We start from the raw sequence: 20,055 nt of genomic DNA, 5'->3' as shown, positions 1-20,055 counted from the left end.
AGGCAGTCCCTCGGAATCGAGCAAGACTTGCTTCCACTCTTAACATGAGTTCTTAGGTGGCTGAACAGTCCAATACAAGAGCCACAGTCTCTGTCACAGATGGGACATATAGTCGTTGAGGAAAGGGGTGGGTGGGACTGGTTTGCTGCACGCTCTTTCCGCTGCCTGTGCTTGATTTCTGCATGCTCTCGGCGACGTGACTCGAGGATGCACTTCCTCCACTTAGGGCGGTCTTTGGCCAGGGACTCCCAAGTGTCAGTGAGGATGTTGCATTTTATCAGTGAGGCTTTGAGGCTGTCCTTGTAACGTTTCCGCTGCCCATCTTTGGCTTGTTTGCCGAAGGCTTACTGGGGCTGGATCAGGATTATTATTATTTTTGTTTGTCCCTGTGTTTGGGGAAATAACCCTATCACTAGTGTTAATCTTGAGTGGAGACAACAACCACAGACATTGTATTAAGATTATCAAGCACTTTATGCGATGGCGAAAAACAATACGCAGCAGATCAAGACAACACTCACAAATTAAATACAGTTCAGAATGTAGATTGACCAGACCCATTTGTTGTGGTGGAGAGAGCCCTGGAGTGTCGACAGATGTGATTCTTCGTAGCCTTCTGCTTTGGAATTCTCCACCCCAGAAAGCTGTGGAGGCTCAATCATTGAATATATTCAAAGCAAAGATTGATAGATTTTTGGATATTAAGGTAATCAAGGGATATGGGGATAGTGCAGGAAAGTGGAGTTGAGGTAGAAGTTCAGCCATGATCTTATTGAATGGCAGAGTAGGCTCGAGGGACCAAATGGCCGACTCCTTATATTCTTATTCTTCTTGTCTATTCATGTTGCCTTTCCTAGATGATTACCTCTCCACTCCTCTTCTATTCTCTTCTGAGAATAGCCTAGTTCATTCCCCTTTTTATACAGTTTTGAGGTAACCTAATAGATGGGAAGACTTTCTTTATCTCAGCCTTGTGGCTTCTAACTACCATAAAAAAAGGTTTCTTCTGTCATATTGCCGAGGACAGTCTATCTCAGTTTCCTGGGTTATTTATAAGATCTGTGGTTATGTCATTATCTAAACAAACTTATCTGTTCAATAGCTTCTAGGCTTGTTTCTTTTCCATTTAACCAACAATTCCAATAAGTCATTGGCTGGAATTTTCCAGGGGTGGGGTGGAGGGGGGGGAATCGGAGGCAGGTTGGGTGGGAAATTTGATTATTTTTAATAGTGCGTCGAGAACCCTCTGTCATCCCGCCACGACACGCTTTTCCCAATGGCATGTCTGTGATCTTGGATGAGACGCGAGCCACAGAGGCTGCGACCCAATTAAAGCGATTATTGGCTTGTTGACAGATCTTTTAACTTTTACTGCTCACCCGTGGGGTCCACACTGCTCGGGGACCACACCTGTTAACCTGAGGCAGGATTTGACAGGCCATTGAATCAGCTGATGAATTGATTAATTGAGAGCTTGAAATGTACTATAAAAACTCCCACCTCACAGCTGCTCACTTTCCAAGCACAGAAGCTGTTGCTTATTGCATTTGGAAGAAACATTGAGCTTTATGCAGGCTGCAAATGTTTGGCGCAAACTCGCCATCCAATGTCAACTCATTGGAACAACCTTTCTCTCCATTGAGAGATTGCTTTTGTCATCTTAACGTCATCTGCATCCAGTCCACCAGCTTGGGTACTGGTTAATGTTTTACCTCAATCGTCAGAATCTGACCACTATCAACCCCAACACCAGCAGCACCAGGCACACCAGCAGCACCAACAACAACCTCTAGACTGCAGGAAGATATCAGTGAACTGGTCAGTTGGGCAGAAAAGTGGCAAATGGAATTCAATCTGGAAAAGTGTGAGGTAATGCATTTTGGTAGGGGCAACAAGGCAAGGGAATACACAAGAAATGGGAGAGTACTGAGAGATGTGGATGAACAGAGGGACCCAGGTCCTCCTGACCACAACTGTGCCTATAACTTCCTGTGCAATGTGCAACCAGGCTGTGTTGGTCTCCTGGGGAGGTCTCTGCCGCCCATGGAAATGGAAGATGACCTCCCTGTGTGCTGTGACTCCCTCCATAAACATGGGAGAGCCTGGGTGCAGCTTTTGTCTCTGTGCAGTTATTGTCAGTGCTTGCAGCACTTCAATGCTGTGGAACACTGACAGCACAACCATCAAAAGTAAGGTGCCCACGGTCCCTTTAAGGAAACCGGCTCAAGACACGCCATGATGTAACGCACCAGTCCCGCTCCATCTAATTGGGCGGGGAAACACGCTGGATGGGCTTAACAAGCCCCATTTAGGTAAGTTAATTTTAGGCAGCGGGATGGAGCCAGCAGCAGGGCTGTGACTCGCTACCAACACTGGCCACACCAGACCTGCAGAGATGAGCAAAATCTCAGCCATTAGTGTAGCAAATTGGCCATGCTACCGTTTACCAAAAACCCTGTGCCCTACACTGGGAATGAAGGAGAATTTTAATTTAAACTCCATACCCACACCACAAATGTTCGTGAAGCAATATCTCGAATGATTAAAGAAACAGCGGGTGGAATGTTCAACTTCAGCAGGGGGCATACTATGGGTGGTAACGGATTGGCCACTCGTTTTACCCACCCCTCCCCGCCCAACCCCCCCCCCCACCCCCCCCTGCCGGCGCCACTGATTTTTCTTTCCATTGATGCCAATGATCTGCTACAAGCTGGTACAAAGCTTTAGGGATTCTGCTCAGCTAGATTACTTCCAGAAGGCAGATTTGGTTACACGGAAACCTGAAAACTGGGTGTCTGGCTATGATGTGTTCATCCACGGAATGGGTGGCCACCTGCATGGAGCATGAAACAAGTGCACGCTTGCCATCACCAACAGCTTGCAAACTGTGAGTGCCACCTTTAAGAAGAATGGATAGAAACCTTGACTTGTTCATTGACCGACTGACGTACAGCAAAGTGCTCTCCAGCTCCTTGCTAGCAGGGAAGTGTGGGTGGGGCATGCATGAGAGAGATGATGATGAAAGGGGATGTAGAAGTGGGGACTCTGCACCAAGTGCTTCCACTTCTCTCCCATTGCCCCCCTCAGCCAGAGCCCCACACGCTGCCTCGTGTTCCGATGGTGAGTCTGCCCCTGCACAGGTGTAGGAGGAGCAGTTGTTGGAGGCACTCTCACAGTCTCCAAAACCCAGAGGACATTGGCCAAAAGCAGTCACAGCAGGGATGTGAGCAGCTTGCCTCTACTTTTGCTGAAGCCACAGATGTTGCACGACATTGGAGGGTAGGAAGAAGAAGATGAAAGAATTCTAGATGCACATGGGTGTGTTAGGTAATGTTATACTGTTAAGGTTATGTTGATATTTGGACACACATTAAATTATTTCTTAGTATCACTTACCCGTCTTGCCCACTTTTGCCTGCTGCCTGGCAAGTGGCCGTGGGCACTTGGAATGAACGTTAAGGCATGAATTAACTGCGAGCAAAGGGTGTCTGTGACAGGAATGGTTTGGGCATTTTAGGACTGCTAGTGGTGGGGGAAAGTTGGTTCAGCATCCAGGTGCTAGATGAGTGCACTGGTGCAATCTAACTAAACTGTGCCATTATGAGGCCATTCCAGATATCCCAGGCAGCAGTGTGCACCTCTGCTAATTCCATGTCCACATCAAGTTCCTCCACCTGTTTCTCCTTCTTCTCCGAAGAGGCTCTGGGCTCTGCACCTTGCTCCTCCAGCAGCTCCAGTTCTCACTGCTGCAATGTGTTGTGCAGTGCGCAGCAGACCACGATAATTCTGAAGACCCTGGCTGTTGCATATTGAACGGCTCCTCCCAGATCTCTCCAGGCATCTGAAGCGCATCTTCAGCACCCCAATTGCTTGCTCTATTACACACCTCATTTGGCTCTGATTGTTGCGCTCCTCTGCCTCATTGCTTGGCCTCCTCGAGGGTGTCATCAGCCCAAGTCTTCAGTGGATACCCCTTGTCTGCAAGCAGCCAGCCGGTAAGTCTGGTCAGAGGTGTGAAGAGCTGAGGGAGGGGAGGACTGACGCAGGTCGAATGAATCGTGACAGCTTCCTGGGATTACATGAGGCGTGGCAGGTTGGCATGCTGCTGCCGTTCCTGTTGGTGCTGCTGATGTTGCTGTTCATTTTGTGCAGGTCAGATGCACAATCTTCCAATGCAGTGAGTTGGACCGTCAAAAGTTGCAGAAATCACCTGAAAACTCCTGAAAGCAAACTCTCAGCATAAAGTTGTGTCAGCCAAAGCCTTTCCCTTCGGCAATGAATCAGGTGTGAGGTCCTAGTACTTCTGGGATTCTTTGACTGCCATTTGTTCAGCTCCCTCAAATGCTGCTCTGCTCTCACCTTGCTGTCACTGGCAAGATTCAGCAACCCCATGAATCCCGCTGACACCCAGTAATCGTTCAAATGATCATTTTAAAAAATGGCTCTTCATAGTCTATTAACAAGCTGTCAACTGTTTTAAATAGCTAATCTGCCTTTCCTAAGGAGCTTGCTTGCTCGCAGCCGAACACGCTCGAGTTAAATGTGGAAACTGGGGGAGGCGGGTGGGCATTGAGCCGACTTCGCGACTCAGTTTCAGGGCTTTTAACTACCTACACGCTTACAAACCCATTGATGTTAAAATCCACGCCTGAGACTCTGGCCACTGCTGGTCCACACTAACCCTTCCCTTTTGATCAAATTGCCCCCCCCCTTGTGATTGCCTCCACCCTTTCTAATTGCCTCCCTCCACAAAATAACCCGTGGTCCCAAGCTGGCATCTGAGCCAGCCGACATTGGATAGGCATAACCACATGTTGCATCAGGACGCCCAGTTGGTGCACGCAGCTCAGGATATATTACTGATGAGGCCCGAGGACCAACTTAGGATGGTCCTCAGTGCCCTCTGTTCTGTTGAGCCTTGGCTGCACTGATCATGCCTGGTTTCAGGTACTAACGTATTTAGGCCTCCCTCCATTTTTTAGTGATGGAATTATTTAATTGGGGTTTCATAGAGAGAAGGGGTTAATTGCCTCAACCCTTAATTCCCTACACTTCATAGCAGCTGGAAACAGGGCAGCTGGTCTTGTCCAAGGACCCTGCTCCTGTCTGCTATCAGGGCTCACCATTTGTTGGTTTCATGTGGTTGAAAGCAGCTTCAGATTTGTCCATTCGCCATATCTATATGTTGGCTGCTGAAGTCTGCTATGCGGAGATAGAGGGCACCCACACCGAGATTGGCAACCAGAGGACCTCCCACGCCTTTAAATGACAGTAGAGACTGGACAGACTCTCCCAATGGGACATGATAGCCCACCTGATATCGGAACAATATTAATGTGTATATAAGCCTGCATGTGATCTCCTTAACCTTCTGTAAAGAGAATCAAGTGATATGGGGATAGATGAGAAAGGCGGAGTTGAGGTAGAAGATCAGCCACGATCTTATTGAATGGCGGAGCGGGCTCAAGGGGCTGAATAGCCTCCTCCCGCTCCTATTTATGTTCTTATTGCATTGTTAAATTATTTAAATGTGTCCATAGGTGAAGTAGAACAAGGCTCCGCATTTTCCAAATGGATTATTAGTGAATATCAATATTAATATTGTATATTTTTTAGATTTTTTGTTTTATCTTTGACGTATGTGGTGGTTTGAAATCTGCAAAAAGCTTGTACACCACGAAGTCGGAAAGGGAAGAATACAAATCGGACCATCTACCTCACCCTGTCATCTAAGGGCCGACATAGAAACATAGAAACATAGAAAATAGATGCAGGAGTAGGCCATCCGGCCCTTCGAGCCTGCACCACCATTCAATAAGATCATGGCTGATCATTCCTTCAGTACCCCGTTCCTACTTTCTCTCCAGACCCCTTGATCTCTCGACACCATGCAAGTCAAAGCAGGCCACTTGTTTGGCACTCCGTCCACCACCTTAAACATTCACTCCCTCCTGTACTGTTGCCCCATGGCTACAGTGTGTACCATTTACAAGATGCACTGGAGAAACCCGTAAAGGCTTTCACGACAGCACTTCCCAAACCCACGACCTCTACCACCTAGAAGGACCAGAGCAGCATGACAGGGTTACAATATCACCTCCACGTTCCCCTCCAAGTCACACACAATCCTGATTTGGAAATATATCGCCGTTCCTTCATAGACTCGGGATCAAAATCCCTAAAAGCACTATGAGAGTACCGTCACCATGCAGACTGCAGCGGTTCAAGAAGGTGACTCACCAGCAAACTCTCAACAGCAATTAAGGATGAGCAATAAATTCTGGCCTTGCCAGCGATGTACAGATCCCAGTATTTGTGACATGCAAGGCTTCCCGTCAGAAGTTGAACAATTAGCCCTTATATATTTTTAATGCTGGATGTGTGAAATTGAAAGAATGGGGTTAGGGAACAAATCTTATTATTCTACTCTAATTATCAAATATATTATTGGCAGTCAACTTTAAAATTCTTGGGTCAGGTATAATGTATTCCTTTGAAACACTATTTACTTACTTTATATGGATTGGAAGGATTTTAGTTATCTGATGTGTAATCCCCCATCATTAATTGTCTGTAGTTAAGGTTAATTAATTTGATGCCTATTTATGCTATCCTAGTCCTCTATTAGACATTCTTCAGATATTGTTGCACCTTTCCTCGGAGCTCTTGCGTTGCTTCTGTCCTCTCGTTCGTTACTATTGCCTGTTCTTTCCGTCTCAATATTATCCAAAGCCTTGAATCAGCAGTGGCCAAATCATGGCTCCATTAACTTTTTACATTAGTACAGCTATCTTACTTGGTACTTGGAAGTGTCCTTTCCTGTATGAACTGAGTTTTCAAGGGGGTAGAATTGCTGTTTACCAGGCAATGGGAGCAGAGTGGGAAAAGTGCTTAAGAGAAGCAGGACCAGAGTTTATAAACAGAACACTGTAGCCCTGGAACTTAGGCGATGGTGAGACCAGCAGTTTACACTGAATGGGAAGTAGCAGCGAGAGAAAGAGAGAGAGTGGGCAGCGGTAGAAAGAGAGTAGAGGCGGCAAGAAAGGAGAAGGTAACAAAGTGATGAAGGATGAAGGAATTAATGTTCGGGTTTGCAACTTGGGATAAAACCCTGGAGGTTTGACCACGAGACGTTCTGACCACAAGATATCTGACCACATGACAGCTGATCACATGACTACGTGAAGCATGATCACATGACATTTGCAAATGGTTCTGCATCTCTTCCTATATCCTTGGATTGTGGTTTGCACTCAGGTTCTGTCTGAAGATGACTACTCTGAACTGGGAACCGTGGTCAGAGCCAATCTGTACTTGGCAATTTCAAAACTGGCCGATCTGAACTAAACCGAGAGATTGCACAAAGGGTAGCGAACTCAGTGTTTGGGGCACTTCTCACAGGGCACATCGTCTTAGACTCAGCTCAACACCAACCTTTCTAGACCACTCCCTGTACTCGGACTCAGTAAATGAGAAATTTCATAGCATTACAGAAATTATGGCAGAGGAGGCCATCTGGCCCCCCAGTGCGTGTGCCAGTGCTGGCCAACATCCCCAGCTTCGAAGCACTGACCACACTCAACTAGTTACGTTGGGCGGGCCACATTGTTCACATGCCTGACACACGACTCGCAAAGCAAGCGCTCAACTTGGAACTCTTACACGGCCAGGTGGGCAGAGGAAACGATTCAAGGGCATCCTCAAAGACTCCTTGATAAAATGCAACATTGCCACCGACACCTGGGAATCTCTGGCCCAAGACTGCCTTAAGTGGAGGAAGAGCATCCGGGAGGGCGCTGAGCACTTCGAGTCTCATCGCCGAGAGCATGCAGAAAACAAGCGCAGGCAGCGGAAGGAGCGTGCATCAAACCAGTGTTTTGCTAAAAAGTATACAAGAGCATGTTCAGGAGATAAATTATTGTCCTCCTGTCCCAGCATGATGTAATAGTGAACTCTTTGGAATAGGGGTGAGGTAGAAATAAGACGAATGGAATATGATCATATGGAATGTACCGTTTTAATTGTTAATGCTGAATGTCCCATTTATGGAATAGAAGGCCCAGGATTTGCCACGACATGTTTTTAATATGTTAGCATTGATCTGAATTTTGGATGGCTGGATATTTGAGAAGTATGCAAACATTAAGACCGCTGTCTTTCACCGGAACTCCATGTTCAGCTCCGCCTCTGTGGGCAGATCTGATTGTAACCTTCAGCATGAAATATCAAAGCACAGACTGATGCTCCATATTTCAGTGTTATTACATTCATGTACACTTCAGTAGAAACCAGGCACCAGATATGCCTCACCTGTGAGCCTGGGGACTGGAGGCTCTTTGTTAGTTGATGTTTTTTTCTGACCTTCATGCTGTGAAGCATGAATCAACCCTTCCTTAGCTGTATTGATTCATTCTCTTGCCAGCATTGCTTTCATGGCACTTTGAGAATCCTAAATATAGGTATTTCCAAAAGAAATTGATTGCCAACCTTTCATAAATACGAGAAAATTGCTTCCCCCCACAAAAATATCGTACAAACCCTTAAAGCATTCGAGGGGCTGATTTTCAGCAAGGCCTCCACCCGCCCAAGGGCCGCCAATGGCCGCCGAGGTACCGGACGGTACTTTGGGCGGGATATTCATGGCCGAGGTCCCTCGAAGTTCGGCGGGCGGCAAATGGACGACGTACGCCCCCAATCTGGGCAGCAGCGGGCGGGAGGTCACATTCTCGGTGGCAGAGGCGCTTGCTGCCCAAGTGCCGCCGAGGATGGAGCCAGGCCCACGGAGGGTCGAAGAGCTGGAAAAAGAAAATCACAAATAAAAAAAAAAAATACAAAAATGCAAAAACTAGCCGAAGACTTTCAGAGGAACCCCATTCAGGAAAGTCCCTGTTGAAAAAATGTTTTAAAATGTTCACTTACCTTTTTTTCAGATTCTTCAGACTGACCGTCGGGGACAGACCAGCCTCCAACCAGTGGTCCACCCCTGTTCTGGCGCCGACTCCCGCCCACAGGAATCTGGGAGCTCGGCGGGCGGGAGCTCAGTTGCGCCACTCGGGGTTCCCAGCGGTTCTCCTCTCCCGCCCGCTCCAGGCCACCCCGAAAGTGGCACTAGGTGGATCTTCAGGAGGAATGTCGGCGGCAGTGGGCGGTACCCGGCGGTAGGCTGATAAAAATCGGCCCCTGGGTTGTTTCGTGCCTTATCAAGTTGGTGAAACGAGCAATAGTAAGCTGTAGGTTTCCATCTGTGGTTGTCCACATTGGCTGAAGATTTCTCCTGTGGGCTAGGCATGGCTAAAGTATAAGCCAGTTTACTTAAAAGTGGTTGCAAATTTAGTACAAATAGCACACAGTAGAAATCTTCATCCAATCTGGCCACAGAGGACATCTCCAATTGTAAGCTCTCAATCTTGACCAGGTCAACGAAGCAAGATTCTGAAGCCTGCATTGTTGCATGGATTGCACAAATGCCCAAGATAATCCGATGGATGATACAGGGTCTCTGAATGTTATCATGTTTCAACTTTACAGTTGCATTCCTCGTGGAGCTAACCCTGTCAATAATCATTCAGGCAACAGACGGGAGGACAGATTGTGGAGCATGAAGCTGACAAGTTCAAAGCGAAGCAAGACCTTGTGTATCTTTGCTGAGCATTGTGGGGGAAAAAAAAGGCATAAATATTCTGAAAAGAACAGATTAAGAAGCCTGAAGCAAGCAGAGAGGCTTGCTACTGGCTTTCAAAACAAAGTAATAAGACAGATAAGTTTGTGTCAGGGTACATTTTTCACTTGCGCACTTCAGGCATGGAACATTGGCTGCCAGGAGTCAAAATCAGAAAGTTGCGTGAATTTTATGTCCGTTCCTTTTTCTGTAGTTCTTTTTGCCTTAAGTAGTTCATCTCAGCTCATCTTCTTTAAAGGATTGTTCTCCCATTTCCTACCTTACACATTTCTCTTGCAGACATGGAACTTTCTTTTCCCAACTCCCTGTTTGCGCTTAAAATGGAGTGGTAGTGTAATCATAATCACGTGTGCAGTGGAGGTTCCACGAGTTTCACAGGCAGATCCTGGTGGTGCGAAGTCCTGCGCGAAGCAGGCAGAAGCCTCGTGAATATTTGTTAATTGGGTCAAAATTATGTGATTATATCTCCTGATGTAATTTATGCCTCTGTTCACCGGATAACCGCCAGTTCCTGTTCCTGCCCGCCAAGGAATTAATGGGTTATGGGGAACGGGCAGGGAAGTGGACCTGAGTCCATGATCAGATCAGCCATGATCTTATTTGTTATGTATTGATGTGTGTATCGTCCTGGTACCTTAAATGTAATGTAAGCACAATGCTACACCACAGAGGGCGCTGTGGTGGGAAATCTGGAAGTACCTGCAACAGGCACTATAAAAGGCTGACCACCACACCTGAGAGGCACTCTGGAGCTGAACAATAAAGGACGAAGGTCACAGCAGTTAGATTTACACCAGACCGTGTGGAGTCAGTGATTTGTGTGCTACATACACCACATTATTAAATGGTGGAGCAGGCTCGAGGGGCCATATGGTCTACTCCTGCTCATATATCTTATGTTCTTATGTTCTTATTAATCATCGATGCTAGACGTTGGGAGACGGTCAGGTTGAACATCCATTAAAGGGCTCCATGGCTGCAGTCAATGACCCCTGGAACAGGTCTGGCACTCATTTTCACTGTGGTTGCTTGTGGGCCCTGAGCCTTAAAGGCTTCCTTATTTAATCTCCCTGCTGCTATTGGTGCTGCAAAAAATGTTGTCTGTTGTTCAAAAGCAATGCTTCCTTTCACTGCCAGTCATTTCGCCACTTCCCCTTTAAGGTGCAGCTAAAGACCCTTCAAAATCAGCTGCCCTGCTGAAATTCCCAGCCCCAGATCAATGAGCTGCCTATACAGACAATGATGCATGCTGGCAGCTCATTGAATTAATGTAAGTGAGACCCAAACAAGAAAGTGGCATGGGCCAAAGACGGAATCCTTTGAGTGAGGGCAACCCATAGCCTGCCTGATGTATACTGGAACTGAAGATCGCCTGGGGTACAGTTTCACGATCAGTGGGTGCCATCCAGTACAGTATCCAAGTGAGCATTGTTCTTGATGGTGAATGCTGGCAAGTTATTTTCACATAGCTGAGCCCAATCCTGTCCGCACTTGTCGTTCATGCACTAATACTTACAGCTTAGGGTTGCTAGATAACTGTCTGGGCAGGAAAGGTGGCCAATTTTCTTTCCCCTTACTCGGGTTCTGAGGCTAATTTATAGTCCTCCTCATGCCTCCCTGAGATTAGCACAGACCACAACTGAACCTGGGACCTTCTTGGCCAGTATAGCTTGTTTCTGATTAACATTATAAATTTGTAACTTATAGTTCCAGTGAATGATGGACCTCTTAAATATAATAGAGATGTGCCATGTGGACCTCTTCCTAATTATATATCAAGACTGGGAATCCAACTGGGCATATGAGTTGCAATCCAAATGGCACCTACCAAAGAAACAATAATACACCTTGGACTGTAAAAGGATGGGAATGGCAAGAAATGTAACCTAGTCAAATGGGGATTCAAGTAAGTCATTTGCCTGTATGTGAAAAAAAACTGCAGCCTTTAAAAATAGCTTTGCATTTATATACCTTTTCACAATTTTCAGAAACATCCTTAAGTGCATAGCATTGGCATTTATCATGCCGGCAAATACAACACTTTGAACACAAGATTTGCAGAAATACTGCTGAGATGAATAATCTGTTTTTGGGTGTTGTTGATTAAGGAAGTAGTATTGGCCAGAAGACTCTGCTCTCCATTGAAATAGTACCATGAGATATTTAACATCCAGCAGAATTACTAGAACAGGTACATAGCCATCATCCATATCCTGGCTTCTCCAGCAATATATCATTCCTTTACTACTGCATCTAGAGTATGTGTTCAATTTCTGGAGTGAGATTTGAACCTACAATTTCTGACTTAAAAGCAAGAGTGCTACCAACAATGTTGAGCTGAATAATATACAGTAATATAATAATAGATCTTGCTTCAGTTGAAGTATTGAATAAGGAAATATAAATAATTGACCTTCTGCAATGACAGACACCTCACAACCATCAGCATTGGCACACATAAATATCTGGACCAAGTTGGTGACACACAATGAATGATTATACAGATGGTTTTGTGAACATTAGTGAGAGCAGTGCCAGCAATATTCAAAATCAAACTCAAAACAGAGATAGAGGCTCTGATACTTACTCATGTTCATGAAAAGAGTGGAGGGGAGGATTTCCGGACTGGAAACACAGAACAAAATTAACTGCAGGATGCCTTTTATATTTCTTCAGCAGTTTCCTGCTCGACAAGCAACCTGATTGACAGGCTGACTACCTGTCGGGCAGGGAAACCGCTGGGGCGCGGATGCCAGGTAAGTAGGAGATTGCAGGAGGGGGGAGATGGAGATCGGGGTGTTGGGGGAGTCGGAGACCATGGGGAGCAGTCGGAGATCGCGGGGTTGGGGGAGGGTCGTTCGAATGCGGGGTGTGTAAAGAGGTAAGCGTGTTGGGCTTGGACGAAACACTCCAGCTCCTCCTGGCCCACAAGCAGTGCTTTAAAGTTACTTACCTCATGGATCCAAGCCCTTCTCAAATCCTTTTACATTCCAGGAATCCCGAGCCCCAGGAGACCCGATCTCCATGGGTTTAAAAATAAAAATCCTGTTAAAAAGGAGAGCGGATTGGTCACCCATCCCCCTGACCTGCCTCCGTTAAAACCGGATGTGGGCAGGTTTCAGATTTACATTTTTTTTACCTCCCACCAACCTATCCTTGGGGGTTAAACGTACCCCCAGACATTTTGATTGCCCGATTGGGCTGGATTTTGCTATAGAAATAATGAGGCTAACAGCACTCGCCGGAGAGCATCATCCAAAGATTGCAAATGCACAGTTAAAGGCGGAAATCAGAAGTTGCTATCTGAGTTGCCCTGCTCCTCCAGAAACTGCGGCAGAATGTTATCTTGCCGAGAGACTCAGAATTGAAACACATGGAACAGCATGAAGTTGCTGTACTTACGTGAGAGATACCCACTTTAAACTCGCCAGAAAAGGTTAGGGCTTGTCCGTAAGTAAAATTTTAATTCCAGGATAAGTCTAAATTACTGCCAAACAACCTCTCTGGCACTTAAAATTATCTTTTTGCAAGTGTGGAGTCTCCTTCCTTCAGATTTTAATTATTGTTGGAGATTTAAAAAAAATATTTCAATGACTTTTTAAACCTTTTTCTTTCTGTCTCTTTTTGTCTCTCACTCATTTATCCATCTCTTTCTTTAGCTTTCTGTACCTGATATGACATTCAATGAAACATTCTAACTGACACTTCCTGGTTCAGATTCTGAGCTGCTTGTTACCGATTCTTCAATCTGATTGGTTAAGGAGATGCACAGTTGCTTGGCCTGTTCACAGAGGCCCCAGATTCCCTGTAGAGGGCGATGTGACGTTTCAGCTCTCCAATTACAGTAGGTTCCAGTGCAAAATCCCACAGAAAATTTGTTTGCAAGTGCAAGTATAATGAATGGTTGGCGCCATTCATTGGCCACTGAGATCAAAATCCAACCCAATATTGCAGCAACTGAAGTAAGGCCTATGATAACACTGCATATTCTATTTATGTTTGGGTCCTTGTTTTTCTTTGAATGTATTGCTATTACAAGATAATAAATATATAGGGAGAATTTTTAACCTATAAAAACAGGTGAGTTAGGAGCATGTGGATAGTTAAAGTTCTGAATCCCGACCAAAACCCAACTCCCACTTCTGGTTTTAACGGAGACGGAGTGAACAACTAATCAGCTGCCAGGAGGTGTGTTGTCTATTTAAGTATTATAATGAGGCCATTTTAACCACCATTTTGAATTTAATTTTAGCTGGTTGGGTTTTGCAAGCCTCCTAAAACCTGCCAGCTAATGCAAGGTGAGGACAGCTGGATCCAGCCTCCCTACCTAACCCATACCCTGCGATCGGAGAATCCCTTCACCATTCCATAGGTCCTCTGATTCCCCCCAAGCCTGCAATCCTCCCCCAGGCCTCTAATTTCCGTCCCCTCCCCCCCCTGCCCAGGCCTCCTATTTGCCCGCCCCCCCTCCCCCCACACCCCCAAGCTTTAAGTCCTCCCCAGGCCTTTGCTTCCCCCCCACCAGGCCTCTGATTCCTCCCCCCCATCCCCACACAATGCCTCCAATCCCCATCACAAGGCCCACAACCCATGCTCCTCTGATACTCCAATGTCATTTATCTCCCCCACCCCCTCCCCTTCCCTCCCCCGCCGCTCCTCCTAGCCCCTCTGCTCTGCTCCCATCTCCCATGCTGCTCTTAGCCCCTAATCTTTTCAGACTTCCTCCCCATGCTGGTCCCGGCCCACAATCCCTTCAGACCACACCCTGCTGTTTCTGGCCCCCGAACCCTTCAGACCCCCCTCCCCCTCCCTCTCCCTCTCCCGTGGTGGTCCTGATCTCTTCAGACCACTCCCTCCTGCTCCTCCAGATGTCCCTGTGCTTCCCTCCGCCCCCCCCCCCCGGGGCCCCCATGCAATCCCTCCCTGCCTCTCCATGGCCTATTGCCGCAGGCCTACCTACCCCGCCAGCCATACTCTCAATCTGGCTGGCTGCGGGTGGCAAACATATCTTCCCATGCAAATCAGGCCCTGCCGGTAAATTCATCAGGACCTGCAGGAATGCGGCTCTCCTCGGTTTCCGGTCCAACTCTGAGCTCCCCCTCTCCCAACCTGCCTTCCCCATTAAAATTCAGACCATGAAGTCAGTTGCCTCATATTCAGATAAAATGTCCACAGCAGCAAATATCAATATCTCTTTTTTTCTACCCGCGTGTATAAGTGAACTGTATAAGGAAGTTAACTTACGAACTTGTGTACCTTTTTATTCGTGACTGCCACACTAAGTAATCATTATCTGAAGAGGTGGTTCTTTTCCCAGAGAATAGTACACCTCTGGAACAAGCTGCCCCCACATGTGGTGGATGCAGACTCGCTGAATTCCTTTCAGCAAAAGTTGGATTTGTTTCTGACTGGGGCGGAGATCACCTCTGACAGAAGGTCGGCCCTGCAGGGAATTCAAGGTCAGAGTGATCTCCTGGACCAGTTTTGGTTGCTGGGATGGGTCGAAGATGAATTTCCCAAATTTTCTTTTTTCCAAATTGGCCTGGGTTTTTATCTCTTTTTTTTTTGCCTCTCCCAGGAGATCACAGGGTTTCAGGTGGGATGGAGTATATATTGTGATACACAAGCTATCGCAATTGTGTGGGACAGGCTCGATGGACCAGATTGCCTTTACCTGTCCGTCATTGTTCATATGTTCAGGGTACAAACATTCAGTCAAAAATACTTTACTTACTAATCAGAGAAGTGAATTTAAGGAGAATTGGAGATGGGCACTGTAAGGTAGATGTTCTGAATTTACATTCCCAGCTCAGAAGTCTGCATGCAGAGAACATATATATTTGGAATATAGACATGGAGGTCAGCAGGACATAAAGAACATTCAATCCATTAATATTAACAGATGGGAAATTCTGCATGCCCTTCTGACCTCCATGCCCAAATTTCCAATATGTGCAGGAAACCACTCGACCACGATGCACATTCATAAAATCTACCCTAGACTAATTGATAAAGATTGATGGCTACGATTAGTAATCAACTTCATTATCATTGTATCATGGGACTACCAGAATGTTAGAAGACGAACTAGATGGACAGTTGGCTTTTTTAGATTTAGCGATTCCTATGTTCCCTTATTTTGGAGTTCTATAATTCATTCTCTGAGAGAAGCCATTGAGGAATGTGGTGAGAAGCCTAGTAGTTGTGGTTGATGGGCCTAAGCATGCTTTTGTATTGCTTTGATTGTATTTTATGTTAATTTTCCCAGCCAGAGCTGAAAATTACAAAATATTTATAGGTGTCCTAAAGTGTATAAAATAAAAACCATTGCAAATTAATTATAAAAAATTATTCTCCATACAATACAATAGTAAATAACCCATTATTCAAATAGGTGTTCAAATTCAGGCTATCCTACCTAATACTAACTGACAGCCTCTTTCAGCAGTGGGAGAAAAGGGTAATTCATTTACTTACTTTCAATATCCTCTCAATTCTCCATGTAATATGAGGCAGTGCAGAATGATCTGTACACTTCCCTGCAAATGATTATGTTACCGTGTTAGCCCTGTTTAGCAGCCAACCAGCAGAATCACAATGAGAAGCTGAAACCAGGTGCTAACTGGGCAGCACAAGAGGACAAGAATCATTAAACCCAAAGTAGAAAGGTGAATGCAGACCTCAATGAGAGCCACTCGACAGCCAAAGAGGGATACAACTACAGCTATATATTAAGACACTGTTTTCCCAAGCAGATGGTGTTTACATGTGTTTACACGCCGCTGTGAAGAGGGCGACTGGATTGGCCGTCACCAAGGTCCAGGTTGCTGATTGGAGCGTGGGCAGGGCGCAGGAGCAGCACGTGATCATGGAGCGACGTGATCGGGGCCCAGGAGCGGCGAGGTCAGGGCACAGGAGCGGCGCGTGATCATGGAGCGACGTGATCGGGGCCCAGGAGCGGCGAGGTCAGGGCGCAGGAGCGGCGCGTGATCATGGAGCGACGTGATCGGGGCCCAGGAGAGGCGAGGGCAGCAGGGGCCAGCCCACACTGCGATATGTGGTGCGCACAAGGTCTGTGCAGCAGAGCTGGTCTCCAGTCGTCTTGGTTAATTCTTGCTACTGGACCAAGACCTAGTTCTGCCAAGCCCGTGTGGTGGCTGGTGTGCAACGGACACCCCACCTTAAAAAAATCCATGCACCGGCATCTTCCACCCTTCAACATGTAGTTCAGGACCTGGAATATCAGGTCCCTCATTGAAACACCTGTGAACTCATCCCTTTTCGGCGTGGAAGCAAGTCATCCTCGGTACGAGGGACCACCTGTGACGATGATGGTCCTTAGCCAGAGGAGGTGAGAAGGTGAATCATGCACTAAGGAAATGAGGGCACGCTTGGACAGACAGAAGGGTAACATTTTGAGAAGTGAGAGACATTCCAGCCAATCTGAACGAAAGGTTAAATAATTGGAATCCAAATAACATCAAAGAACCAGAGATACACGCTGGAGAAGCAACCATAACCATAATAGGAGCAGAGCTTGGAATCTGAAGCCAAACACCAACTGCAAAAGCAAATAAAAGAAAAATATTTTGTTGTGGATTTTTATGTACATAAAAAAGAAGCAATGTAATTTCATGGTGCAATATGGTGTTAGAGAGACAGTATACAAGTTCCCTTTGGACTGTAATTCCTTTGGTGAGTATAGCAATCCCTCACTCACTGCTGGACATGACTGTATACTGTGCAATTTTTCCCGACGTCATTTTTTGCAATTGTGAAAATGTATCTGCAGATCTTTCTTTGTATTTCCATAATTAAAAACAGAACTAGGGAAATATAGAAACAACGGGGGAACTTTTAACCTCAAAGAAACGACTAGGTTTGGCTCGGCTCGAAGGTGAAAGCAATAAAAATCAGAATCCTGATCCAAACATGCCTCCATCCCGCAAACGAGTTTCCTTCGGGAAGCCCAGCAGTTAAAGGAAGGTGAGGACTGCTAGATCCAGGAGGAAAGTGCCATTCCACTTACCTGCTGGAAACAGCCTCCCGGCCTTGCCAACCCTGCGATTAGACACCCCACCCGACCCTTCCAATCTTCCCTCGACCACCCCGCAGGGCCTCCAGCAACCCAACCCCAATGAGGCCTCCGATCTCTGATCCCCTCTCTGGCCTCCGATCCCAGCCCTCAATCCCCCTCCGGCATCCAATTCCCGGCCCCCGACCACCCTTTTGGCCTTCCGATCCTCAACCCGCCTTCTCCGGATTCTGATCCCTGGTCCCTGACAGCGCCTCTCCCCCCCCACCCTCTCGGCCCACCAACCCCAGCCTTCTGACCCCCATCGATTTCCAAACCACCACCCCACCCCCCCACCATCCGAACCTGGCCTTCCAACCCCTCGCTCTGATCCTGGCCTTCTGACTAGCCCATGATCTCTGTCGCCCCTTGCCCTCCCCATCATCGATCCCACCCTCCAATAGCTCCCTCCCTCCCCTGTGCTCCTTGGCTGCGGCCTAACACCGCAGGCCTACATGCCCAACAGCCAGGCAGACTCTCATTCTGTCTGGCTCCGGGGATGGGGGGGGAAACTGAGTTTCAAAAGGTTAATCAGTCCCTGCCCTACTCGCCTCAATATGAATTGTTATAATATATTGTTTAACAGTAAAAAAAAGAATCAAAACAATTAATTGGCCTGTAATAATTTGGATAACACAATCCCACTCATGGCAACAAGGGAGCCATTTTGGAATTAGGCAAAAAATAAGAATGATATAATTAGTGCAGAAAGCCTTCCCTTCCCTTATCTAACTCGGACATCTTTGCTGCTCTGGGAACTTTTACCATGTGAAGCAATAATTCAGCCAAAGACCTGCAACTATTAAACCTTATATTTTATGGCAATCAAACTAAACAGAGGTAAAAAAATCATTGGTTCTGTGCTGGTCAGAAGCCGAATTACACAGACCATTTTGATGGGTTTGTTCATTACCAGCACTGTGGCTGCGCGTGGGGCTTTTTTTGCACTCCATGCTAGTTTATGAAGTACATGGCAGATGGTAAGCCAGCTTCAATGAACAGTGAACACTCTGATAGGTAGAGAGAAAATAGTACACGTCGCTGGTCATGACTGAACTATACATCATGCTACATTCATGTTGCAGTGACTAGTGGAGTGCCGCAGGGCTCAGTGCTGGGACCCCAGCTCTTTACAATATACATTAACGATTTGGATGAAGGAATTGAGTGTAATATCTCCAAGTTTGCAGATGACACTAAACTAGGTGGTTGTGTGAGCTGTGAGGGGGACGCTAAGAGGCTGCAGGGTGACTTGGACAGGTTAGGTGAGTAGGCAAATGCATGGCAGATGTAGTATAATGTGGATAAATGTAAGGTTATCCATTTTGGGGGCAAAAACACGAAGGCAGAATATTATCTGAATGGCGGCAGATTAGAAAAAGGGGAGGTGCAACGAGACCTGGGTGTCATGGTTCATCAATCATTGTAGGTTGGTATGCAGGTACAGCAGGCGGTGAAGAAGGCAAATGGTATGTTGGCCTTCATAGCTAGGGGATTTGAGTATAGGAGCAGGGAGGTCTTACTGCAGTTGTACAGGGCCTTAGTGAGGCCTCACCTGGAATATTGTGTTCAGTTTTGGTCTCCTAATCTGAGGAAGGACGTTCTTGCTATTGAGGGAGTGCAGCGAAGGTTCACCAGACTAATTCCAGGGATGGCTGGATTGTCATATGAGGAGAGACTGGATTAACTGGACCTTTATTCACGAGTTTAGAAGGATGAGAGGGGATCTCACAGAAACGTATAAGATTCTGACGGGACTGGACAGGTTAGATGCGGGAAGAATGTTCCTGATGCTGGGGAAGTCCAGGACCAGGGGACATAGTCTTAGGATAAGGGGTAGGCCATTTAGGATTGAGATGAGGAGAAACTTCTTCACTCAGAGAGTTGTTAACCTGTAGAATTTCCTGCTGCAGAGGGTTGTTGATGCCAGTTCATTGGATATATTCAAGAGGGAGTTAGATATGGCCCTTTCGGCTAAGGGGATCAAGGGGTATGGAGAGAAAGCAGGAAAGCGGTACTGAGGGAATGATCAGCCATGATCTTATTGAATGGTGGTGCAGGCTCGAAGGGCCGAATGGCCTACTCCTGCACCTATTTTCTATGTTTCTATGTAGACCGTGCCCTGAAACTTTCATTTAAAATAGGCTAAAATATGTTTATGATTCGCGTATTGTTTTCTTTCTTGTAAACCATTAAATAAAAACAACAAAATTGCATTAACTTGTCAACAATTTGATTAATATGTTTTATAAATGTGCTGTTTTGACTTCTCCCTCCAGGTTAGAACAACATGAAGAATTCT

The sequence above is a fragment of the Pristiophorus japonicus genome, chromosome 10 (genome assembly GCF_044704955.1).
Source record: "Pristiophorus japonicus isolate sPriJap1 chromosome 10, sPriJap1.hap1, whole genome shotgun sequence".
In the NCBI taxonomy this organism is placed as follows: domain Eukaryota; kingdom Metazoa; phylum Chordata; class Chondrichthyes; family Pristiophoridae; genus Pristiophorus; species Pristiophorus japonicus.
The sequence above is the reverse complement of the archived record's forward strand: the minus strand, read 5'-3'. Positions refer to the sequence as shown.